Source organism: Triturus cristatus, chromosome 3_2 (assembly GCF_964204655.1).
Source record: "Triturus cristatus chromosome 3_2, aTriCri1.1, whole genome shotgun sequence".
NCBI lineage: Eukaryota > Metazoa > Chordata > Amphibia > Caudata > Salamandridae > Triturus > Triturus cristatus.
Window position 1 is genome coordinate 294,114,235 of NC_140584.1, and position 26,861 is coordinate 294,141,095.

Here is a 26,861-nt window from a genome sequence, read left to right on the forward strand (position 1 = left end):
CCTCCTGGCTTCTGATGGGGGTCCTGTTATGAAATCCTGTAGCCTGTTGGGATTGCTGTGGCGGTGTGAGGTGCCAGTGTTGGATTGAGACAGGCCTGTGTGAGGAAGAGGAGGTCTATTGCGTTGCTGCTCCGCAGGTCCTAGATATTAGTAGCATGTTTTTCTGAGTGCTGAATAGCATGCATGTGAGGTGAGTTTTGAGGTGCTTGTTTGCTGTTGTGTGAGGTGTTACCTGGGTGAGTTGTTGTAGTGGCTGGTGTTTGTGTGGGAGATGCTGGGAGGTTGCTGTTGGTAAAAACGTCAGTGGATGCAGGTGACAGCTCCCACTGTTGTGTGCAATGTGGCGTGGCAGCAGTGGAGAGAGGTTTCTTGGTTCGAGCGAACGGAGAGTGCTATGGTGTATCGAAGGGGAATGGTTGGACCAAGGTTTGTGACCCTGGTTACTGTCCAGGAGCAGACTGGTGCAACCAGACTTGCTTTTGGCGAGTGGCTGCCATTAATTAGGTCCTGGGAGGGACACGGGAACAGTGTGCACGACTGCATGGCAGAAGAAGACACAGGAGAGAAGAAACATGTAAGGAGAGTGATAGGTGGAAAAAGGAGCAGGCGGGTGTGGGGGGCAAGATTGCATAGAGGAGGAGAACTGAAGAGCAAAAAGGGGTAAGAAAAGAGATTAAGAACCCACAAAATTGGCCGAAAACGTGGTGAAAGAGATGAGATTAGAAAAGGCTGAAAAGAGCTAATAGCAAAAAAACAGGGTGAAAGAGATGAAATGAAATAGGGCTAAAAAAAAGCGCACAAAGCAGAAAACGAGGTGAAAGAGATGAGAGGAGAGAGAAAAGAAGCGAGAGTGCGAGAGAGAGAGAGAGCTGAAGGATCAAATAAATGATATAGAATTAAATTAAATAATGTGTGTTTAACAGAACTGTAATGTAAAAATGTATTGATCTACTGTGAGTTACTGCTAGTTAACTCAGTGTAAAACCTTCACGATCATCATAGTGCTAATGTAGCTAATGTACATATTTCACATATACATGGAAAAAGCCTAGAAGCGACTTTATTTTTCATGAAACAAAACATGAATGTGAATAAATGCAGAGAAAATGAAAAAAGTGAATATGAATAAATAGTGACAGAAAGGTCAAAAATATAAATACCACAAAACCACAAGGCTTATGCTGAAACGACAAGCCTCATAATACATAGCAGTAACTGAATAATTTGACCTTATAATACTTTGATTACAGAAGGGCAATGCTGTCAGTCGGATTTCTCGAAACAGTGCTTAACATTAGGGTGAGTGCACCATGTGAGAGAGAAAACCAATGAGGGATTATGTGGAAAACAATCTCCGCACTATTTTTTTAGACTTCAAAAATAAATAGAAATTCTGTCGATTTGCTGTTGGGATTTTAGTAAATATTGTGCCCCTCTTTTTATCCACATTTAAAGCACGCTATGTCAGCACGAGTACCCTTTAAACAGCTGCTTTTTCCTAAGTAAACAGCAATAGTGTGCGGACTGCTCAAAAAAGTTATTTTTGTTTTAATGCCACAGTAGAGTGCTTGTTTAAAACGATGTCTTGTTTACTGAAAAAGATCATACTGGTCAGAAAACAAACAGTTGCAAAGTAGAAAGGTGACCCAATATGCCAACATTAAACCTCATTTGGTCTGTATATTAGGAAACAATGGTTCACCAAGGACCAGTGCAGAATTTGTAAAATATTTGGTGCAGGTGCTCAAAATATTTTTAGGAGGCGACACCCACGTCCCCCCGGCTCCACCTACTTTCTCCACTGACTGACGAAGTACAACACTTTCCCAACTAGACAAAACTAGCAATGTCGCACAGTAGAGCCAGACATCACTGACTCACTCTTTCCGAGCTGGCATTAGCACAGGTGGTGCCCAATGCAACAAACTTTTTGGTGCCTCCCCACCCCTCCAATGACCTCCTTCTCCATGGATTCCCTTAGTACCACTCTCCAACTGTGCCCCTTATCTCTCCTTAGTTCCTCTCTCACAAACATTTCATTTGTTTTTATGGTGCTGATCATACCGGCGCAGGGTGTCAGAGCACTTTATACCACAGACACATTGAACAGAGACAATGAACCACCCTAGGAAATATTAAATAAACAATGAGGATTACAAGGCGTAGGATCACGTCAGCCATACTGGTAGGCAGTATATTGTAAAGGTGCTCTGGAAAAGCACTCGGGATTTAAAATCTGCCACAGTAATTGGGGTTGTCTTTACTGATAAGAATGCATTTCTACCCAAACTAACTAACAACAGTTTTTAGGCCAGCGTTTGGATTACGATTGTAATTTATGAATTGCAAGTAACCAAAGGGTATCTGTTAAAAAAAGCACTAACCCACTGAACAATTCACATAAAATACGATTTCGTGATATGCAAAATACTCATTCTTTGAAGCATACATGTGCTACTGGTGAGTTCAAACTTGCACTAAACAAAACTCTGATCCCTCTGCAGCAGGAACATTAATCACCGCGTTATCTTTGACTTACCAAGGAGTCACTGACAGCGGTGGGTAAATAATGCCTGCTGCCTCGGGATGGTGGATGTAGCTGTAGTCTGTGGAGTCACTGACCGTGACTGGCATAGCCCTCAGCAACCCTTCAAGAGCAGGAGAGGGCAGCACATGTCAAGAAGGTCACGGATGTTCCTTACTTTAATTTCTCCAGGGGCAGTAGCAATTCCTTGTGGCTCGGACTGGCTGCGCTAGGAATCTGTAATGAAAACATTCTGCTTTCCGTCAACAGGAGTGGGCGCCTGGTGTGTAGCAAATCAGAAAGCAGCGCCAAATCCACATGAGCTGGGCCCGACCTGCGCAGAGCAGATTCTGTCTCCGCCTCTATGTGAGAAGCACCGGATCCACTTGTCCTAGAGGCTGAGGTCGGTCCTCAACAAGGCAGATTTTCTCTTCTATATACGGTGCCAGTCATTTCAAAAACAATATGTCAAAGACACACTTCAAATCCCCTGAGGCCATCATCTTCACCTGTGAACTCCGAGGCAGCTAAATCAAATTTAGGGATGCACAGCAGCGCTTTTCTTATTTAATTGTGTGCAGGCCGCAAGTCTTCGTTGCGCATGTAGTTTGGCTAGATGCACGTGCGTGACTAATACATTTTAGTGCGGTGATGCGGACACCAGCACTAAAATGCATTAGTCGAATCCCTAATGGGTGTTACTGGGTAGGGCTGCCCAATGCCCAGTGAGCGAAAATACAATAGCCCCGGCCCTATGAAATAAGTGCTGGTGCTGAGCACTGGAAAGCACCGGTATAAATTAAGCACTGCCTGGTTATCAATTACTGCAACTGAACACAACAGCCTTTCTTGCACAATTGACAGATATTTTTTGTGCCAATACTATATTATATATATCTCTGATGGATCATTGTTTGCAAAGTGGTCATAAGGTGTCAGACGGTGAAAAAAAGTGATACAAATTAAGAAAATGCATTCATAGAAGACAAACTGACAGAGTGCCACAATGTAAAGAGGCAGCTAATATTTATATTATAATACACTGGCTTTCCCTGGTCTACATGTTTTTGTGGTGATGGTGTGTCGACCATTCAAGGCAATTATCAATTATATGGTCATCATCAGGGCTAGAAGCATTGACAGCACAGCAGTTTTGTAAGTGGGGCTGCATCAAGGGGTCTCCAAGGACTGGGGAAAGCAGACAACATGAGCTTTTGGGACTGCACAGTGACTGATTACACTGCTGCTCCATACATTCTGTGGTTAGGGTGGAGACTGACCTGATTACCTTGGGAGGATGGACCTAAACATGGAACAAGACCCTCTGATAGACTCCAAAAGCTCGCGAGTAGAAAGCCATGAGATCTGAGTGTTATGGGTGACATCATAGATACCTATGCCCTACACGATGACTGGTGCTAGCGACACTTCAGAATATTATTTTTACTCTGTGCCCCATGTTGTATGAATGCAACTTGATTATTGATAGCAGTGGGGGGTGATGCTCCTATGGTATTACCTACACAACACCTGAGAAAGTCCTAGCAGCGCAGGTTCTTCTATCAACCTTACTCCCCTTGGGCATTCCCATGGGCCCATCCGACATACAAACACTTTCCACTATGAGCTGCATATGGAGGAAGTTCCGACGTCACCAGAGGCAAGGGCCTCTTTTCTCTCCTGCCAAACCCCTGGTTAATAATCCTTGGCTTCCACTTAAACAAGAGAAACTAGTTCAGTGTACCTTATCACCTTTTCCCGGTTGGCCATGTACTTGCGCACACAGACGAAGCCCATTTCAGGGATGCCACATACATGGACAACTTTGTGCTTAGGCGCCTACATGATACTCTGCACTCCGGTATGCCCCCATCCCCAGGGGACTTCTTTCCATTAACACTCATAATTACAGACTCTGACAGGAGAGGCTAGCCTCCAGACTATACCAAGCATGCAGAGCTATGAAACCGCAGCCAGATAGATGGACTAAGGGGGCCTGGGAATGTGACCTGGGTCAATCACTACCTAATAAAGTCTGGTAGCACTGGTGCACTCATACTAAACTTATCTCAATTATTCATAAATACAAGCTCTTACATTACAGATTTCTGCACTGGGCCTATATCACTCCTCAGGATTAATTATCAAGAACGGGCGTAACATTATCGCTGCTTTAGGTTCTGGTGGGAAGGACATGAAACCTGGGCTTCTATTGGAATCCTCTAGGGCATATTATCAAGCCCCTTAACGACGCTTCCAAATACCCAGCCAGTGTGCATGATTCCTTCATCCTCCGACAGTCCATCAGCAACCAGCGTTCCCAGGATGGCATCAAGGGAAATGCACAGCCCCTTGTCAAGTTCCAAATGAACACCCCACTCACCTCAACTCCACAACCATGCAACTCACAACTCTGGCAATGCGCACGTCACAAAATCACAACCATCATGCAAAACAACATTCCCACCCACCAGACACGACAGAACAGCTCACAATGGTAACCTGGGCAAGCCATGAACATGAGCCATCAATGGCATGGCACCTCAGCCACACACTAGCCGAATGTGGGGAGAGGTGGCAACCCGGCATGTGTGAAGGATGCAGAAGAACCATGGATTGGGAAAGTATACAATGCCAAAAGTGGCAGAGATGTGCTGGACAGACAGCAGTATGCAGAAAACACCCATATCCATGGCGACATACACCTCTGGTGTATGGAGTGTAGTGGACAGTGGACGCAATCATGTCACCCCAGCCAGTGGGGGAGTCTGCAGAAATGTTGCCTGTTACTCCCCCCCCGTAAGCGTGAGAGGAGTGGGATGGCACGGCGTACACCAGGCCAGCGTAGGCGTGTGAATAAAAAGCACGTAGCACTGGGCGTGGTCCTCTTCCGGAAATCCCAACGGCTCTGCCCGGGCGACGCCTCTCACCACGCCACGAGGCTGATGCCGTCCTCGTGAGCGGAGTTGCCTGCGATCCTGTGTGCCTGCCAAACCCCGGCCCTCTGGACCACGAACCCATCAGGCCCGCCCCTGTGCAGCCAGGCCACACTGATCACCTTCCGACACCGGTATGTGTCAAGGAGGGCCCACCACGTGCCTGCGCAAGCTCCAAGTCCGAGGCCCGTGACCTTGGCAGCCTCATCAGACCACCACGGCCTCCACGACACAGGCCTGATTTAGTCCTTTCTCGTTGACGTACTCTACTGCCACCTCCGGCCTACACCATGGTCAAGTAGGTCACACATTTGGAACTGAGTCTTGATTATACGATGGCAGAGCATATATGTTCATTGCAGATTTTATATCAGTGTGGTGCCACCAACTCTGTGCATGGCATTCCTACGACACATGTCTGTTGTCCCCTGATGACTACTGCCTTTGGCCTACACTATGGACAAGTAGGTCACACATTTGGAACTGAGTCTTTTTCATACATTGTCCGTGTACGCACAATAATGAAGATTCTACTTCACTGTACTCCCTTTGGTCAGGTGGCACCAACCATGTGCATAACATCCCAACGACACGTGGCTGTGGGCCCTTGCTGACCACTGCCCCCGGCCTACACTGCGATTGAATAGGTCACACACAATTTTGGATTCAGCCTTGATTTATTTATGGCTGACTTGATGTCATTATACAGGCCTCATCGCAGACTGCATCCCCTTTCAGCCCCCGTGCCACTATGTCTATTCCCCGATACCCATGGACACTTTCTGGTTGGACTTTGGTGGCGACTGAGTCCATGGACTTGTGGTTGTCGTCGCCATCATAGCAGTGATACTGACTTTGTGGCGAAAACGAGGCCGTGGCATTTCACCCCTCCATTTGCTGCTTCTGGACAGCTTTCACCCTCTGCATCATGCCCTGGAGGACACCTTCCACTGTCCCCCGCAACCCTCTGCAACATACACCTCGGACATTGATAAGGACCTGCTCAGGTTGCATGGCCCATCTAACTGCACCGCAAGTCACCATCCTGTGGCTGGGTGCCTGTGCCGGCTGCAGTGCATCCGGGGCCACTAACTCTGTGCTGGTCATGTCCGGGACCATTTCTTTGGAGATATTGGATGGCCTCTGAAGCGATGGCCTTGGGGTCATCAACGCCATGTGTCTGTGGCCCTGCGCTGTCCTCAGCCTCCGGCCTCAACTGTGGCCCACCAGGGCTCACACATCAAATCGAGTCCTGACCGGCATGGATGTCGCATCACTGCAGGAGGCACACGCCACCGCCGCCAGGACCGACTCCAACCGCAAAATGCCTGTGTCGAAATGCTCGTACTGGCAGACTGATGGAGTTGCCTCCACATGTCGTGGATGCCATCTTCTACCTGATCCCCTGCTCAGCACTCTGGGTGCCACTGACTCAGTGCACCACGAATCATCGTCCATTACTGTCTTGGTTATGTACTGTGGTGGGTTCATGCAGCAATGTCACCTCAGGCGGTCTGGGAGACCTGGGATGACGATGAGGAAGATGATGCAGGTGCGACACCCCCCACTGCAGCTGCATCATGTAGGTCCCAGAGGGACAGAATCCTAGAAATTCTCTTCACATGAGCGCGCTCAGCTCTGGTGCCCCAGGCTCAGTGCACTGCAACTCACGGACACTTCTGTTTGCTCATTGCGTGCCCTCTGGACTTGCTCAGGCTACCTCCATGATGCTCCGCAGTTGTCCCTGTAATGCTGGTGTTGTCTGTTTCCGTATTCATTGTGTTAACTGTTGTATTTGTTGCCAGCACCAACAACTCCCTGAGGGCTGGCTTGCACCCACCCCACACGCATTCAGCACAGGCGTCGCTGTACATGTGGCCCTGCCAATAAAGGGTCCAGGCGCAAGTGCCCGTAGGCAGTTCGACATAATATCTGCATGTGTCCCTATGGTCTTGTTGTATGCATGAGGGCCCTGGGCCGTACGACATTACATTGTGCTGTGTACAGCGGACGCAAACATGTCACCTCAGCGGGTTAGAGCTTGGACATGTAGCTTTGTCGTCACCCACTCAATTCGTAAGGGAAGTGGACTGTGCCGTCGTACGCAGAGCCAACGTGGGTGTGTGACTGATATGTGCGTGCCCCTGGGCAAGGTTCTGTACTGGGGATGTGCATCCACATGTGTCTCTATGGCAGTGTGGGTCTCCTTTGTGGGATGTAGGTGGTCCCTGAAGGGTAATGGGCACACACATATGTGTTCTGTTACGTCTTCCATGGGTTCGGACCACACCCCCACCTGTTGGGCCTCCTCCTTTTGGCATTCTGACACCTGGCATTGGTGTGCCATGTGTGGGTCGGTGAAGTGTTGTGTGCCAGCCGTGCTTGCGGGTGCTTAATGCTGTGTGGTCTGTTGCAGGGGCTGGGTTCTCCTCTAAGTGGCTTGTCTGCCCTGGTCCTGGTGGTGGGTTGCTTGGGATGTCCATGGGATGTTGTAGGGCATCGGTGTCGAAGGTGTAGTGGTCGTCTCTGGCATCACTAATAGGTTGTCTGGTGTGTCCTGCTGGAGGTGTTGTTTGTCCCTCTGCAATGTGAATGGGAGATACATGTGGACATTGTGCCCATCTCCCCCAATCCATCAGTCCCTTTTAGATCCTTACCCTGTTGTTGTTGTGTCAGGTCCAATCGAACTGTGTCCAGACTCCCAACTCCTTGCACCGTCACCACACTGATGACTGGCCGCCATTTCCTCCAGCTCCTCCTGTGGTGCAGGACTCCCACCTCCTGTCGCCATTGCTGCCTTCCTGTTGGCAGCGGGTTTGTGCCTGGTTTAGGTTTCCACGTCATGCCAGCGCCTCTTGGCCTCCTCCATTGGCCTCCTCGACACTCCGTCTGCATTCAAGATAGTCTGATTGTGGGTGAGTTGCTGGTAGTGTTCTGTCACCTCCGTGACTCTGTTCTTGATTTCCTGCGGTCTGCACCCCGTTTTCCTCTCCCTCTTCTCCTTGGCCTTCCCCGACCCCGTTGTTCCTTGCTGGTGGTCTGTGGGGCTTATAGGGTTCGAGTTGGCCTCTGCGCTGGGTCAAGGTGCATCCATGTTGCTACGCTCTTTGGATTCTTTCTGGTGTGTTGTTTTTGTTGCTTTTATAGTGCATTTTCCCGCCAGACGCCTGGGACTTGCTGGCCTTTCGCTGGTTTTCGCGGCTTTTTGTATCGCGATTGGCCTCATCGCAGCTTTTTGCCATTCGTGTTTTGCATTTTTACGGCATGGCATTGATTTTTTGCGCGGCCATTTGATGCATTATCTGGTGACTATCGCATGCTACCGCCCCGTTGTGAATTCTTGGTTGGCACGGCGTAATTTTCCCGCGATAGGCTTCGATGTTGAGAGTTGCGTTAAGCTACTCTTGCGGTATTTATCACACGTTCTTGTGAATATACCCCTTAGAGTCGCGTTTTAAAACATCTTGGTGCAGGAGATGCAGTCAACTATCATTTAACCTATAATCACCCCTCCCCCCTGTACTTGGGCTCACTTATTGGCTGTTCACAGGGCACTAAACCGGAATTGCTGTGTGTAGCAATGATTTGCGGGTTTGTTGAAACCTATTGCTTGTTTTTGATGGTTTATAGGGATTGTTCGGGTGCTTCCGCTAGTGGGGTATGCGTAGATTGCCACAACCACTGTTAGTTAGTAGTAACTGCCTTTAAAAGTGTTATCATCTTGGGTAAGGTCGGTGATGTTAACTGTAGATAGGAGGGAGGTGCTCTCAGAGGGCCTGCATGTCTAGTGCTGTAAGGGATTACAACATCAAGTTTCACTCCAATGATATTGGATTTTTCCCCAGACCTCTATATTCCCCTCTGCACAGCGATTCACTCTCTGCCCTCCCCCAATGGGTCACTTCTTCCAGCCAGTTCTGTTCATTTGGCAGTGTGGGTGATTTCCATCTTCTTGTTATTAGTCGCTTTGCTATCAGTAATGCCAGATATGCAAATTTTGCACTTTTTGGTCCTTGGGTCTGTGGTACAATCCCAGTATACAGCTTTCAGGTGTGTTCAAGTGTGCTCCCCCAGTAGCTTTATCTACTGCGTCTACCACTTTTGTCCAGTATAGGGAAAGGGTCGGGCATGTCCATGGCATGTGCAATAAATTAGCATCTGAGGCTACACACCTGGGTCATTGTGCCGCTGCTTCTGGGTACATTTCATGTAGACTGTGCAGTGTCAGTTATACTCTATGCAGAATCATGTGTTGTATGAATTTGAATCTCGCGTTGCGTGGAACTTTCCGGGGGAAGGCAGTATTGATTCCCACTCCTTATCTTGCAGTTGGCAGTCTAAGTCTTGCTCCCATTTGTTCCTTAGTTGTGTGAGGGGCACTGCTGTGTGTGTGCGTATGCCTTTGTATAACCATTTTATCAAATGCCTGCCGTTGGCCATCAGATGTATGGTATTTACAAGCTCATGGTGGGTAGCTCTGTGCTGTTTGGGGAGCAGTGTAATTTGACGTCCCGGGTAATATGTGCGTGTATCAAGGAAAATAAGTCAGGAAGGCCTTGTTCATGGACAAAATCTGTGTGATTAAGGAGCATTTTGTTTCCGAATGGTGCTCCCACTGTTGATACACCCACCCGTTCCCATAGACGTATACTTCGGTTCGTCAATATTCTGGTAGGGCTAGGTATGCCTAAACATGGTATGTTCTGAGCATATGGTATTGTTCGTTTCATATACTGCAGAGCTTGCCTCCAATATGTAAATGCTACCTTTAAGATTACCAGTGCCGTAGGTGGGATCTTTATGCGTGAGAGAAGTAGTGTGTGTAGTGTCCCTTGCTCAAGTGTTGTCGGTTCGTAACCTATCTCATGCAAGTTGAGGCCCGCCAACCAGTGCGACAACCATTGTAGTTGGCTCGCTAGGCAATATGCTCAAAAATCTGGTGCACCGAGGCCACCACTTTCTGTTGGTAATTGTAGTTTTGCTAATCCCACCCTCCTGCAGCCTGTTCCCTATGTTAGTTTTATTAACAATGTGTTCACTGCCTCGAAATAGTGATTAGGGATCACGTGGGCAAATTGGTAAAGTAATATAGCAGACGCGGGAGCATCACCATTTTTGATACTGCTATGCGTCCCGCTATAGTGAGAGGGAGGGATGTCCAGAAAGAGATCTGAGAGCGCAGTGATGATAGTGTGTTTTTGGAGATTACCCTCTAGGAGGTCTTGTGGGGTTCTATATACTTGAATTCCATGGTATATAAAAGTGTTTTGTGCAACCTGTAGCCTTTGGTCTCCAAAGACGATGAGCTGGATTTGCCGGTCACCATTGAATAGAAAGGCACTCGATTTATCTGCGTTGATGGCTAGTCCCATAATCCCGGATATGTGTCTCCCTGTACGCGCATTCGCCATCGGTGATGTATACAATAATTTAACCCATTTCAGATAGCTAGGGGAAATGCCAAACTTACTAATGGCTGCCAGCATGTAATTCCAGGTCAGTGTGTCAAATGCCTGGTATAAATCAAGAGAAATACACCCAGCCCATTTGAGCTCAATGGGAGTTACATACATAATGTGGTATAGTCTCCGTATATTTAAAGATGTGTTGCGTCCCGGTACAAATCCACACTTGCCTAAGTGAATCTGTCCCGGCAACAAGGGGAGCAGACGGCACACTAGTATTTTACTTAACATTTTGTATTCTGTATATAGTAAAGATAAGGGCCAGTATCCTGTGACATCTTTAGGGTCTCTGCCAGGTTTTGGGAGTGAGGTCACTAGTGTATGCATCGTGGTGCCAGGCAGGATGCCTATTTGCAAGGCTGTTTGCTATAATTGCTCCACATGGGGGACCAGTTGGGCCGAGAAGGTGGCATAAAATTCAAATGGGAGCCCATCCAGTCCAGGTGTTTTGCTGCGCGGAACTCCTTGATGGCTTCCCTAATCTCTTTATATAAATACAACGCGTATTAAATATTGCGCTTTACATAGGGTCGAAACGTCGACGCATACTATGAGTCTACACAATGCTTCAGTTCAAAAATTAACTTACACATGATGATGAAGCATATGTGAACAATCATATGGACATAATCAAAATTTGTATCCTCCCAAAATAACCTTTTTGTGATTTCTCTATCTGTCATACTACAGTGTATCGTCTGTATTTACCACTACATGTCACTCTTTCTTCACAAATCTGTAAATTGTATAACTGTAGCCTTGTTTATTTGTTATTTCCTTTTTTCTAAAAATAATACCGATTGAAAAATTCAGCTTGGGTGTGTTTTGTTATATTTACTTATGGATATGTGTTACATGTAATGTATTTATACTGTGAACACCCTAAAGCAATTGAAACTTCCCCGACAGAACCATTGTATTTATATAATACGTACACCCAGGTTCTGAGGGACACCGGGTCACCCCATTATTTTTTGTAAATAAAAGGCTTCCCTAATCTCGGCCTTTGTTATTGGGGCCGCCAGATTTTCTTGATCTGTCTCCGATAAATGTGGGAAAGTAAGAGTGTTGAAGAAATCATCTATTTCTTGGTACACTGGCTCTGGGGGGCATCATATAGTGATTCATAGTAATTACAGAATGCCACATTGATCTCCTTCTGCGTACTGACGGTTGTCCTGTTTGGTGTGTTAATTTCTAGTATGGGGTAGTAGGCAGTGTGTTTCATAGTATCTGCACCAATTGAGTGCTTGCTCAATCCGCCCCAGTGTGGATTTTATGTTTGTATGCTTAATAATCTATATTGCTGAGCCGCTCTTGTAGGTCCGCATAGTCAATTTGCACCTCCTGGAGTACTTTTGATTGTTCAGGGTCATTTAGGGCCGCCTGTTCTAGAGTCCCAAGTTTTTCCTCTATTCGTTTTAGCTCATTATGGACTGTTTGCCATGCTCCTACTATCGCACTGATTGACACCCCTCTGATAACAGTTTTAAACACTTCCCATGCAAGCAACCGTGAAGAGGCTGTGTCTGTATTTTCTGAGAAATAGTTACTTATAGTCGTGGCTAGTGTGCCTTGGAATACCACGTCTCTCATACCACGCGGATTTAATGTCCATGTGGGGATTGGCGTGGGGATTCACCCCCAAGTCAAGGTATGTTCTAGCGAATTATAGTCAGAAAATGTCTTCCCCGGATATGTAACTTGTGCGACCAGGTCGCATTAGGTTACTAGAACAGAGTATGCGGTCCAGTCATGTGTGTAGTGTATGTGGTGGAGAGTGGAAGGAGTATTCTCTGAGGTCCACATGTTCTTCGTGCCATGCATCTTTTAGTTCCCATCCATGTGCCCAAACGCTGAGAGTCTTGACTTGGCGAGCAGCTGCATTCCCTGCAATGGGGTGTGTGAGCGGTCTAGTGTTATATCTAACACAGCGAAATAGTCCCCCACTAGTATCCAATGGTATCCTGCCCAGTCTGATAATACCATGTTTAGATGTTCTAGGAATTTATCTTGATCCGTATTTGGAGCATATATACTACCCAATACCACATGCTTCCCATCCAAAGTGCCTAGCAACAGAAAGTCTCGGCCCTTAGTGTCAATTCGCTTCTCTAAGACGCTAAAGGGAATGCCAGTTTTTATCCAAATTACAGCCCCTCACGCAAATGCTGAATATGATGGGTTGTGTATCTGAGCCCTCCACTTTTTCTGCAATTTGGCCACTTCGGCATTAGTTAGGTGTGTTTCTTGTAGGAATACAATTTGTGCTTGCCGCCTGTGTAACTGTACCACCCCTTTTCGTAAGTTGCCAAGGCATGTAGTAATTTGTCCCTTATCCCATTAGGTAGTTCGCCATCTGTGGGGTAATGGAGGGGAACAGACCTAAGCTATTATCAGAGTCTGAAGGCAATAGTGTGTCCTCTGAGGAGTCTTTGCTGAGGGTGTATCTATGTCTTTAAATTTGTTTTATTTTTTTATTTTTTTTATCCTCATTCACCTCTGACCCAGTCGACTAGAAAAGTAGGATGTCATTACAGTTACTCTGTTTCAAGAGACGTAGGCAATCGAGATAAGACCCGAGATTTACCGCCTGCCTACCGGTAGACAACAAACCTACAAAATGTCGCTGACCTCTCTTTTTAAAGGAGAGGGTGGTCGCACTCTTTTCTGATAGATCGCAACTGATGACTGTAGCTGTTGGCCCGCAAGATGTAGGAACTGGGAGAGAAAGAAAGCAGGGCCCAGCACAGTCAGAGAGCTTCAAGAGAGGCATAATCATAGGATACAAAATTATTTTTCAAAGTGATAGCTCAACCACTTAAACCCCTAAATAAATAAATAAACTCACCCAAAAACTAAAGAAGAGACCAATTGAGCAAACAGTCCCAAAGTGCTTTCTTTCTATTATTCTGCAATCTGCCCAAATCAGTCTTGGGGGTCTTGAATGAGTGGGGGGTGTAGCCTCTACCCATCTCCTACATATTTCTCATCTGCCCAGCAGGATTGTTTAGAATAAAAAACCCCAAGCAGGGCCTGTAACTCCACTGGCAATGCCAAAGATGATCAGGGCAAGGGAAATTTAGACGGGGGTACCCAAGATGTCGGCTAGGGTTGCACTTACTCTCTCCCAAAATTCAGAAATGGTTGGACAATTTTTAAACATATGTGTATGTGAGGCATTCACAAGGGCCCACTTCTTGCAACTGACAGGGGGGCCCTTTGCTATTTTAGAAAGACTAGAAGGAGATAAATAAGCCCTGTGTGTAGTGCAGTAGTGGTTTCTCCTGAACCATGCTGGCTTTAAGATTAAAAAAAAGGTGTTAAAGGAAGTTTGCCCCAGATCTTCCCAGTCTTCATCTGGTATAGAAGCTCCCAACAATTCTTCAGCTAGTTTAAGATCACCATCAATGACTTCCCCTATGGCCCAGTAAAAGAAGGACACCTCTTCCCCCCCCACCCCCCTGCCGGCCTCAATACCAATTGCTCCTCTAGAGTGTTCCCTTTACCTATAGATTTTTTTAAGATTCTGGGACCAACTCTGCAATTGCAGATATTTGAACCTGGACATGTCCTCCTCTAACTTATTATCAAGTGACGCCCAAGACAAAAGTGAACCATCAGCAGCCAAATCCCCCCACACCAAAAGCCCAGCTGTTTTTAGTGGGGTTGCCAATTTATCTTTCAAGCAGTCCGGAGCCCCCGGAGAGTCCCACAAAGGAGCCAAACTTGAGAAATAATTTAGGCCAGTACATTGCTTAATTCTGGCCCATGTACGAGCCATACCCAATAGGACTTTCAGCCTGATCTTCTTGAAAAACGTTTGGTCTCCATATTTAAAAAGAAACCCCTCATGTGACAACCCCACTCAATAAAGCATGGCCGAGAACATGACCCCCCCTCTCTGACAGATCTGGGGATTTCAGCAGCATTCTTGAGTGCGTTAGCTGAAAGGCCCAGGTGTAGTACTGGAGATCCGGGAGTGTAAGGCCCCCTTTCTCCCTCCTGTGCCTTAGCTCCTTCCAAGCTATCCTCTTAGCTTTATAGGCCCAAACAAATGAATTGATTGCTTGCTGAAGTTTATCAATGGCCTGCTTTTTGAAATGCAAAGGAATAGTATTAAAAAGAAAAGTAATTTTTGATAGTATAACCATTTTAATCAGGTTAATTCTACCCAAAATGGTCAATGGGAGATGGGCCCACGATTTCATGAGTTTCTGGCACTTCCTTGAGACGTTTACAAGATTAGTCCCTGAAATCTTATCTATGTTTTGGACAATCCTAATCCCCAAATGCCTTATATCGCTTTTGGTCTGGTATCGACACTCCGGCAGGTTCCATGACATAATGTTGGTTTTCTCCGCATTAACCTCATAACCAGACACCTGCCCAAAGTCTTGTGCCAAGGAAAGGTTGACTCCAGATCAGATGTAAGAATCAAGACATCATCCACATTAAGGGCTACCTTCCTCTCCCATGCTCCAAACGTAAATGATGGAATACCCGTCTCCTCCCTGAGACGCTGAGTAAAAGGCTCAATGTACATGTCAAGTAGGAGGGGGGAGAGGGAGCAGCCCTGTCTGGTTTCCCTAGTGATCTTGAAAGGGTTGGTCAATTTACCATTAACTAAGAGTCTTGCCGATGGATCACTGTATTTAAGCTGGATAACTCGGCGGAATTTCTCCCCAAAGTTAAACTTTTGCAACACTGCCGAGAGATAAGCCCAGTTGACACTATCGAATGCCTTGCTGGCATCCAGTGTCATTGCTGCGAGGGGTAGTGAAAAGGTGGAAGCGAGGTCAATAGCTCCAATAAAATCATAAGTGATATCGAATAAATTCCTACCTCTCAAATAAACCCTTTTGATCTAAGTGCAACAATCCACCCACCACCGCACCCAGCCTATCTGCCAAGATCCTAGTAAAACTTTATAGTCTGTGTTTAAGAGGGAAATTTGACTATACGACCCACAATTTACCGGAGACTTTCCTGCCTTCAAAATCAATGTTATAGTGGCTTCTCCCCACAAGGCAGGAGGTCTAACACCTTCAACCAGAATCTTGTTGAATAGGACTGTCATAGTCGGAATTATTGCCTCTCCCAAGAATCTATATATTTCCACTGGGAGCCCATCAGGCCCCGCAGCCTTACCACCCTTGCAGGCAGAAATAGCTTTCCTGACCTCCTGTTGAGATATTTCCAGCTCCAGGTTTACTTGTTGGGAGGAGTTTAAAGAGGTAAGCGTAATCCCATTTAGACACTCCCGAGCACAGTTGCTCTCCACCACGTTGTCTTCATCGTATAGATCTTGGAAAAAAGCAAAAAAGGCTTCTCCAATCTCTTCGTCAGTAGCTACCGATGTATTATTGTGTTCATTATCGATTTGCTTTATGACATTGCGTACCCTGTCAGTCTTGGCTTTCCATGCCAGGAGTTTGCCAGCCTCCTCCCCATATTCAAAAAGGGCAAGCTTACTGGCCTCCCATCTTTTGGAAATCTTCATCTGGATAGTACTCTCCAATTGATCTTTCAGGGTTCCCAGTTTCACCAGGTGCTCCTGACGTTTTGCAATATCATCTTCCCTGTTCAGGCTCAACTCTACTACCTTCATTCCACACCCAATATGCGCTACCTCCTCTCTGCATTGCCTGTTCTTGCAGCATATCCTACTTGTGACCAGGCCCCTCAGATAGGTCTTCCAGGCATCTCACACTACTGAGATCTCAGCTGAACCGATGTTTATGTTAAGGAAGGACTCTGTCACCAACGATAAATATTTGGCTTCTAATTCATCCAGAAGTAGTGAACGATCAAAAGTCCACACTCTTGATTGTTCTTTCTCTGCCAAAATTAAATCCATCCATACCGCCGCATGGTCTGATAAGTGGGGAGTCAGGTAGCCTATATCTTTAATTTTTCCCCTCCGATCATGACTGACCAGGATGTAATCGATCCTTGATTTGTGTCTATATTTGCGATTATAGAACGAGACACCTAATTGGGAGCCTGACCTTTCTCTCCAAATGTCGCACAGTCCATTCTGCCTCATCATCATCTGAAGATATGTCCTAGATTTGAACAAAACATTTGCCCTACAGCTTGGGGACTTATCCATCTGAGGATTCAGAACTATACTGAAATCCCCAGCCAAAATGATTGGTTCTGGAAATTCCAACAAATTTGCAAAAATAGTTTTTAGGGTGGAGGGGTCATCTTGGTTAGGGCCGTAATAGCCTACCACTCTTAAAGGAAAACCGTGAACAGATAATTTGACAATGACCCACCTGCCACCTGGGTCTATCATCGAGTTTAAAACCCGGGCATTTGCTTGCTTTTTAACCAAAATGGCTACCCCTCTGATGTTAGCAGTAGCACTCTGATTGGAACTAACACAGTGTTCCATCCATCTGACCTTCCCAAAGATTCCACCTATTTCCTCTTTCAGGAGGTGTGTCTCCTGTAGGATGATTATCTGAGATGGGGAATCTTTGAGATATTGTAAAATGTTTGCCCTCCTGTTTTTCGGAGGCCATTGACATTCCAGGATAAGCACTGTAAAGTTCTCATGGCGGTTTAAACAACGAAACCTTAGGTGTGTCAGGTCTCCCTAAATTCCGATCCCAAACCAAGCGTGACAACCATAAACAAACCAAACTAAAAGGTGAATGAGAAGTTTTTTCTTTTTAACCCCTATGCTCCCCACCCCGTGCTCCCCTTACTTCCTCACCCCCTTGAACCCCACCCTGGAGAACCCTACCCCCATTTACCTGGACAAATAGTCCAGATTTTGCCTACCGGGGCAACCTACGCTGTCCCTAACTACTCAAAGTGCTACAGAAAAGCGAAAAGCTGAAATTCCAAGAAAGACGCCCTATCTCGGTCTTCCTAAAAGTCTACTCCTAGTGCTATGACCCTATATGTTTTGATTTGGCCGAATAACTAACATGTGATTACATAATATCTATCTTTCTAAACCCTAATATCTCAAAGATCTTAAGTCTTGGGGTAAGATTTAACCGTTCCCCGAAATTCCGGGAAGCTTATACTAAAGATGTATGTGTAACATCATAGCTGGACTATTTGAAGACTTTGGCTACATTTTCCAAAAGCTCATCCGCCTCCTGCACTTTTTTTAGGTTGTACATTTTATTATTGTGCATGATTTTTAAGAGTGCAGGAAATTTTAGCTGGGCAACCGCACCAAGTTTCTCAAAATCATCAATTTTCCTGCACAGCTCCCATTGTCTATCCAAAGTGATGCCTACCAGGTCAGAGCGGACTTCAAAGGCAAAGTCTCTGGGTTTCAGGGATTTTTGTTTTAAGGCACAATTCAAAATCTTTTCATTCAGGCAAAATGTAAGAAAGTTTATTAAGATCTTCCTTGGCTTTGACCAGTTAGGGTGTTTCCTGAAGGAGTCCCTGTGGATCCTCTGTATGTCCTTCTTCAAGTCCTCCTCAGATTCTTCGATCTGGACTGATTCTTTTATCAGAGTCATGATGAAAGTCTTGAGATCTTCCCCCTCCTTTCCCTCCGGAACATTCAGAAGACATAGATTATTACGCTGAGAATTGTTTTCCAGCATTTCTAGTCTGTCCCGAAGCACAGCCTCTTCCCTCTTGAGCGTTGATATGTCTGCTTTAGCTGCTCCCAAATCGTCCCTAAGTTCTCCAACTGAGCTTTCTAGAGCCACAGTCCTTGAATTTAGGAGATCGATTTTTTTCTCAAGTGACTCACAGAAGAGCCTGATCTCCCCCTGATTTGCCTCCGAAACAGAAACGCCCTTTCTAATATCTGCTGAAAGAGTAGAAAAAAGCACTTCAAGAGACGCCAGAGAAGACCCCACAGAACCGTGGTCCTCTGAGATTTTCCCCAATTCTCCACTACCGCTGGCTTCCATTCTTTCGCAGGCAGAGCTTTCTCCTCCTGAGTGACCGTTACCCTCGTCCAAAGCCATGGTTGAAACCGATCCCGGAATTTCAGGTTTATTCATGGGTAAAATTTGTGTAGCAGAGAGGGGAGTGCCAGCTACCTCTATCTCCTCCATATCCTCCAAGAAAGGCCTCAACTCCAACTGCCCAGAGCTCTTTCTGAGTGTCTCTCCCTGTTTTAGCACGTCTAGCACCTGTGGTTGAAATTTAAAATAAGTCCTCAAAGAGGGGGTGATCCTTATTTTTGAATCTAAAGAGTTACCCTTGACTCTGCTTGCTTTAATGCTTCTGCCCTTAATTCCACAGTGTTGAAAGGTTGAACTGTTCTCAGGTTCCGTAACCAAGGTAATACCTCCCTTCCTGTGGGTTACACTGTTCTGTGGGACAAATTTACCCTCCGAGGGCAGCTTGATATTTTTATCTAGAGGTTTCATTTTTATCAACCCCTGCGCCGCTCCCACATGCTTCCTACCTCTCCTTGCGTTTTTTGTAATCGGGGTTTTGGTATTAACAGGAGCTATGCTGGTCCTAGAGAGCCCCCCCTCCTGGCCTCCCGATATCTGTTCTAGTCGGTTCTGCGGCGTAAAAAAAGAAGGCAGGACAAGCTTACCGTCCTCTTTTGCGGGCGCTTTGCTAGTGGAAACTGCACCGAGGTTGCCCCCTGCTCCTGGCCCCCCTGTACCTCGTGTGGTTGTAGCTGCAGGTACGAAAGAGTCGAGGTAAGCTTGCCGCTCTCCGAAGGCAAACACTCACCCATTTTCACTAAACAAACAACCTCCTCCAGCGTGGATAACGTGGATAGCCTCCCTGTGCTGCCTCTACCTCTTCCGGAATCCGTTCGGAGGAGACCGCCAGCTGCCGCTCTGCAGCCCCTCCTCAGCTCCAGGGTGGCAACGGTCCAACGTGGCAGGTCTGCAGGCGCTCCAAAACACATTCCTCAGACACCTAAAGTAAGTTGGGCCTCAAAAAATAGCAGCCGGGGTCACAGGAGCACAAGTTGTGCGAGTTTGTGGGTCTCAGCTTCCCCACATTTAAGTGTGGGAATGGGTGCCTCCGGAGGCAAGCGACCGCTTAGCTAACGGCCGCCATGTTCTCCTAGATCTCTTCTACTGTTTCTCGGGCATGCCGCTGCAGTTTGTATGGCTGTCCTCTGGCCTTCCAGAATTTGCTCCAGCAATGGGTCTTGTCTGCTTTTCTTTGGAATACCTTAATGTGTTGCTTTCCCCTTGTTGGCTTCTGTGAGTTTGGAGAAGTGTTTCCTTTCATCCCCTCGTGCCTTCGGTTGGGGAAGACTTTGTTTAGCCAGATATGAGCTGCTTCCGGGTTGTTGAAGAAGTGACTCATCCGATCATGGATAATTTTTAGTCAAGCTGCGAAAATCAGAGCATATGTAAGGTTCAGTGTTCTTAGTGTCACTTTCACATCTTGATATGAGGCCCTTTGGCATTGTACTAGCATTGTGTAATCGGGGAATAATGACATCTGTTTATTTTCATGCAGTGTAGGAGATCGTTCTCTGACACTACGGAGAAAGGTATTGCGGTCTTTATAATTAGTATTCTTGCGAGTATAGGGTAAGGTGGCGCATCTGGCACAGGTCCTCTGGTCGGCACCCTATGTGCTCTCTCTACGCAGAACATTCCCATTAGGCCCTCTGACGCTACCACATCTTGCAACCATCACTCTACAAACTGGATTGTGTTAGGGCCTTCACTATTTTCGGGTAGACCAACGATGCAGAAGTTATTTCATCTGAAACGCCCCTTGCGTCTTCAACTCGTTCCTGCAGCGTGGTCACCTGGCACTGGAGTTGTTTGATCTGGTCTGCATGTTCCGTTTGACGTGGGGCTATTTTGGATAAGGTTGCTTTATTGCCGCTAATTTAGAATGGTCAGATTTGAGCAGCATAAAGTCTGTGGTGAGTGCTCCCAATTGTTGTTCAATTGCCCACTGTGATTCCCTCATTTCCTGTAGTATGACATCCAATTTGTCTGGTGGGGAAGCCATTATTGCAGGTGGTATGCAGCTCTCCATCAGTGTATGTGAGGGGTCCTCCATTGGTTCTTGTTGCGTGTGGCCAACCTCCGACTGGTCCGTTGGTTTTCCCCTTGTGCGACCCATATTGGTTCCTCCGATGGGTGTAACCACTTGGTTGGGGAATTACTAGACTCGCCTGGTGCTGATCTCTTCTTGGCTTGGCTTCTGAAGTTGTATTGGGGTACAGTAACCAGTCGATCAGGGGTTCACTGTTGTAAGCTCCAGACGAAGCAAGAGCCGGATGTCCTGCCAGTACTAAGGGGTAATGATGGTTGCTAAGGACAGTGTTTGGGGGTCGGGTAGAGAGGGGATCAGCTTCCCCCCTGTAGTCCTGCAGTGTTTGAGATCCTGCCAGGGGTGTTATCCCAGTGAGTTCAGTGCTTGACAGGGTTTACCATGCTGTGGAGTTCGCCCACAGATTTGGTTCAGTTCATATCAGTTGCCCCCGTCACTCCTCATAGAGCCCCGTGTCTATGCTTTGTACCATGTGCAATCCATTTTGTGGTGCCCTTGAGGTCCAGCCGCTCTCATGTGTGCCATTTAAGTTGTGCTGGTTCTCGCACGTGATCTCCCATGACAAAGAGCCAATGATCCGGGAAGATGTGTGGCCTAGGCCTTCTCGACTCGGCTCTTCCTCTCATTAGTGGTGTATGAGTCCACACTAGGGTCTTGTCATTGGTGACTGTGCTGGTTATGAGAGGGGAACAGATTAGGCAGGCCTTATCTGGGTTCTCCAGTATTGTTCCTCTTCTTGGGTTGTCTTCGCCTTGCTGGTGCACATTAGGGTCTGGATCGGGGACACTTAGGTTAGGACAGTGCTCGGTGTGGGCAGACTAATGGTCTTGTGGAGCACCGCAACTTTTCCCCATGCAGGTTTCCAGTCAGCGGATGCAGGTCTAGCCCCAGTGGCAGGCCCCTGAGTGCCCGGGTTCTTCACTTAGCCCCAAGGGTTGGCTCCAGTTGTAGTTGTGTCAGCATAGGTCAAGCCACGTCGAGTCCCAGCACATGCAGACCTCGCTTCTCCAGGGCTGCTTGCGCCTGTCCTAGCTGTCTTCTGGAGCACAACTCCCTCGGGTGTGGGAAGCCCCCATCAGCCGCACCACAGGTCGGCAGCCCTGCGCGGATAAAGCCCTCCTTCAGCTGCCCTCCTCCACAGGTCAGGGGACCTGGCCCCACCCCCACACACTTTGAACCCTTTGCGAACTTGTTGAGCAGGATGAACGACTATCTACAGCCACCCACTCACAGATCTCATATTGGCATATACTTTTGATCACTTTGTAATTCAATTTAAGTGCCAGACTGTTGATGTATTAACTACTGTTGGGACTTTGTCTTCAAACACATGGGCATTATGTTGTTTAGATATAAAACCAATAAATAAAGTAACAATAAAATACATTCTGCAGTTATGTCAAACCAGTGATTGCACTGGTCACTGTTAAATGCACAACTTTGTCCGTACTTGCTGTTAGCACTAGTGGGATAGCAACAATCATTGCATTGCATGCAGTGACTATTCTCTGCTCTTTACATTCCTTAGTGATCCCTCAACGCCGCCTGGCTCACAATACTTGTGTGCTCTTAATGCATCTAGTCCTGATGAAGAATTTATAATTGCCTTTACAAGATCGAAACAACATTGAAACATAAACAATCAGACCATGGAAAGGCATTGCATTAATTACTTAATTGTGCAGTCTAAATATTGCTGCCTGTTTACATTGTGAGTTTTCTTTTGTGTTGAAATTTTTTATTAGCATTTCAGAATCATTAAACAAAAACAAGAAAACTCAAATACAAGTAATAAGGGTAAGGATCATATGATAGAGATTAAAAAGTAAATTCATATATAAAACAATATTTAATATTATGCTATCTAGGACAATAAATATATATAACAATATATAAAGGAAAGAGTGAAAAAGCATACACAATCAAGTTTTAAAAACGAAATGATAACAAATACAAACATGTTAAGAAAGTAAAAAAGGATTCCATATCTGTGAAAATAACTCTAGTTGATCTTGAATATTATATATAATCCTTTCATGCGAAGCATTTTGAATCATAGCAGATAACCAGGACTCTTGAGATGGTGGAGTGGAAGATTTCCATTGTCTTAATATACAGATTTTAGCAGTTGCAAGCGCGGTATGTAGGAAACGAGATTGTGGTTTAGAAAGAGTGGGAACATTTCTGAAATCATGTAATATAATATTAGCTGTGGAGAGGGGTAAATGCAGTGAGATAGACTTATGTAAGGTCTGACCTATGTAAGACCAATAATGTTTAACCATTGGACACGTGCAAAGAATATGAACAATATCACATCCAGAAGCATTACATCTCCAACAATTGGAATGCGGTAACAAGCCTGCCTTATATAATCTAACCGGAGACCAATGCCAGTCATGTAGAATTTTAAATAAGCAAAACTTTAAAGAGACCTGAAATGACACCTTTCTGTTTGCCCCAAATTTGTAAATAAAACACTATTGGTGATATAGATAATGACCAAGGTGTGGCACCAAGAGCTTTGAGAAGAGATTTTCTAAGTTGATCGTCTTTGGCATGCTGCAGCGGGGGTAAGTTGAATTCATCCGTTAACTGTGATAGAGGTTTAAGATCCCCGTCATGGAGAATTTGGTCTAGTGTGAGAATGCCTGCCGATTTCCATTGAGGCCATAGAAAGCTTCTACCTTTAATGCGTATTCTGGAGTTGTTCCATATAGGAGCCTTTACATGTAAACGAGAATTAATGCCCAAGATACGATGCGCTCTTTGCCATATCTTACGCATTGCAGACAATAGGGGGTTACGTGGATCTATTCGGCTTGAACCAGATCCATATAAAACTGCAAGACCATTTGTTGCAGAGAGAAGATGTCGCTCAACATGGACCCAATGTGGTGTATTTAAATTATCTTGGAGCATGTATGAGAGCTGTGATAAATGAAAGGCAATGGTATAATGTTCAATGGAGGGAAGACTGAGACCACCATAGGAATGATCAGCATTTAATTTATGTATAGCCAGACGAGGTTTAATAGAACCCCATATGAAATATTTAATTTTGGAATCTATAAGGCACAATGTGGATAAGGGAACATGAACAGGAAGCATACCAAGAATATAAAGAAAGCGCGGTAACGTAACCATCTTCACCGTTTGAACTCTACCCCATAAAGACAGACCCAGCGCTTTCCATTTATCAAAATCTCGTTGCATCTGAATGATTAAAGGCCCTAAATTATCTGATACCATGGCGTCCAATCCCTTATTTACCAAGATACCTAAATATTTTAACCGAGAAGGTTGCCAATGAAATGGATATCCCTGTATCACATCACTTGAGGTGCCATCTGAAATGGGAAGTGCTTCACTCTTATCCCAATTTATTTTATACCCCCAAAAAAAAGAAAATTCCTCTATAGTTTGAAGTAACGATGGTAAAGATCTGTTTAAATCAGTAATAGTGAGCAGTATATCATCCGCAGATAGATAAAGTTTAGATTCACCCACCGGTAAGGAAATACCAACCACATTGGAAGATTGCCGAATAGCGGCCGCTAAAGGTTCAATGGCTAATAAAAATAAAAGCGGGGAGAGGGGGCATCCCTGGCGGGTCCCTCGCTGTATAGTAAAGTTATCGGAAGTAAATCCTCCACAATTGACCAGTGCAGTGGGTTGTTCATATAACAATTTAATCTTTCTTATATACATTGTGAGTTTTCAATTGATTGTTCTTATATGTACACCCACTTTTTCACTGTATTCACCACATGAACACTTATGAGCTGTTTGCAACCAATGCAATATCAGAGAGACATATAATGCTTATTGGTATGAATAAACACTGTTCTGTTGTTCAAGAAAGGTTTTTGGGTTTGCAAACTTTAAATTTAAATAGTTCACCTTCATCAGGAGAATCTTTCTCAGGCTAGATTTGCTAAAACATAACTAGGGGTGTCAGACTTCTGCCTGGGATGTGACCGAATGCTAGGTGGGATGAGGCAGTGAAATTAATATCAGAGATAATAGATAGAAGGTTGGAAGTCACTTCATGGCATGGTTCCTAAACCATATGTAGAGATTCAAAAATATCTAAAATTAGGAACAGATTGACTAATTTGTTCTTTGCACTGGCTAAACGTAGAATAGCCATGACTTGAAAGGCAGAGGTTGCGTCAGAAATGTAAGTATGGCTGGCTGACCTCGATAGGTGGGTTGAAGCGCCGGTGCCAACCAATAGGGCACAATGTGGAGATGCAAGTGGGGCAGCAGCCTTGGCTACATGGGATGAGGTCCAGAACTCTTGAACAGGGACAGTTGCTGATACTGATACTCTAACCCAGATCTAATATAGATCTGAGGATTACATGCTTGCTGTATACCTTCAAGCTATTTTTGTTATTTGGTCCTCTGTTTGCTATGAATCAGCCTCAAATGTCACCTTGGACTGATAGAGCTAAGAAAGATCCCAGGAGTACTGAAATACTGATGTGAATGATATTTCTGACACTAACACCTCGGTAAAACAGTGTGAAAAACTAGATGTGGACCGAAACACATTTATCACTTGTTTATTTTATAATCTGTAAAAAAGGAGCGCGTGATTCATCAAAATAATGATAGCGTTCCAAGCAGTGCGCTCAGGCTTCTAATATCATGATAATCATATGACTTGAAATGCCACGTAATGACGGTGTACGAAAGAAGGACAGTGTTGGAGACGCGCTAGGAGGAAGCGCGGAACGTAATTGACGTTTGCAATAAACAAAGATTTATACTAGAAGAAGGATGGGCCCACGACATATTATTATCATGATAATAGAAACCCTGATGATGTCCGCGTAAGATGAAACGCGTTGGCTGAATAAATTGGATACTGTACCTTTGTGTTGAAAAATTGGATCGAATAATACATTCGGAATTGGGTTTCCAATTAAACAAGACTTTCTTGGGATTTTCTTGGTTGGATACACAGAGAATGGATGATATATGAGCTCACTGAATGGAACGCTATCATTATTTGGATGAATCACACGCTGCTTTTGTATGGATTGTAGTTATTGTTGGTGGCAGAGTGGCAGTGGGACCACATAAAGTAGAGCGTGATCAGAACGTTAAGAATAAGTATTCCAGAACAGACACCTGTGCGCACTTTGCTTGCCACCCTCACTGCGAGTTTGTGTATAATTGCTTGTTTATTTTATGTTTTGTTTTCTGAGATGGGACTGCACAATGCTATTGTATTTGCCCAACTTATCTGTAGACAATGTTGTGAAACTGTAGCTAACAGGGTATGTGCTATGTTTGCTTTATGTCTGAAAAATGAATTAAGTGCTATTTAGAAGGAAAATATGGCCTATTTGCTATATGTTTCATTGATTGGTAACCATGTAACTCCTGTGGTGACTGGAATCTTTAATTCTTGCTTTAAAAAGTCCTCTGTGAACCAGTGTATCTACGTATAAAGAAAAGAAACAACTCCCACCTCAAAAAGAACATAGCAAATCCACACTGACAACAGGTTTTTACACTTATGTGCTAGTGTTACTACTTTCGGGAATTCACAAACATTCACAGAATTGCCGGTGCCGGTTTCCTTTCGGATTCCTGGGAAGGTCTTGTGACATTCCCATCTGGATCCTCTTCTTGCTGTGCAGAGTACTCCATAGCGGAGAACGTAACATAGAGGGAATGGGATTTCCTGTGCAAACACGCATTGTTTTTAGGTCTCGCCTGACCCAGCGCATGCGCTGGTCTGGCGAGACTTATTGAGAGGGCTCCAAAAAGTGCTACCAGGCCAGCCTAGAGCTACAGTGCATGTGCGCGGGCGCGCGCACCGCGCTTTACCGTGATTACTTTCACTTTCGCGGCCGCACGGCCGCTTTGATTTTTGATCGTGATCGCGATCACTTTCTCTTTCGCGGCCGCACGGCCGCTTTTCATAGCCAGTAGGTC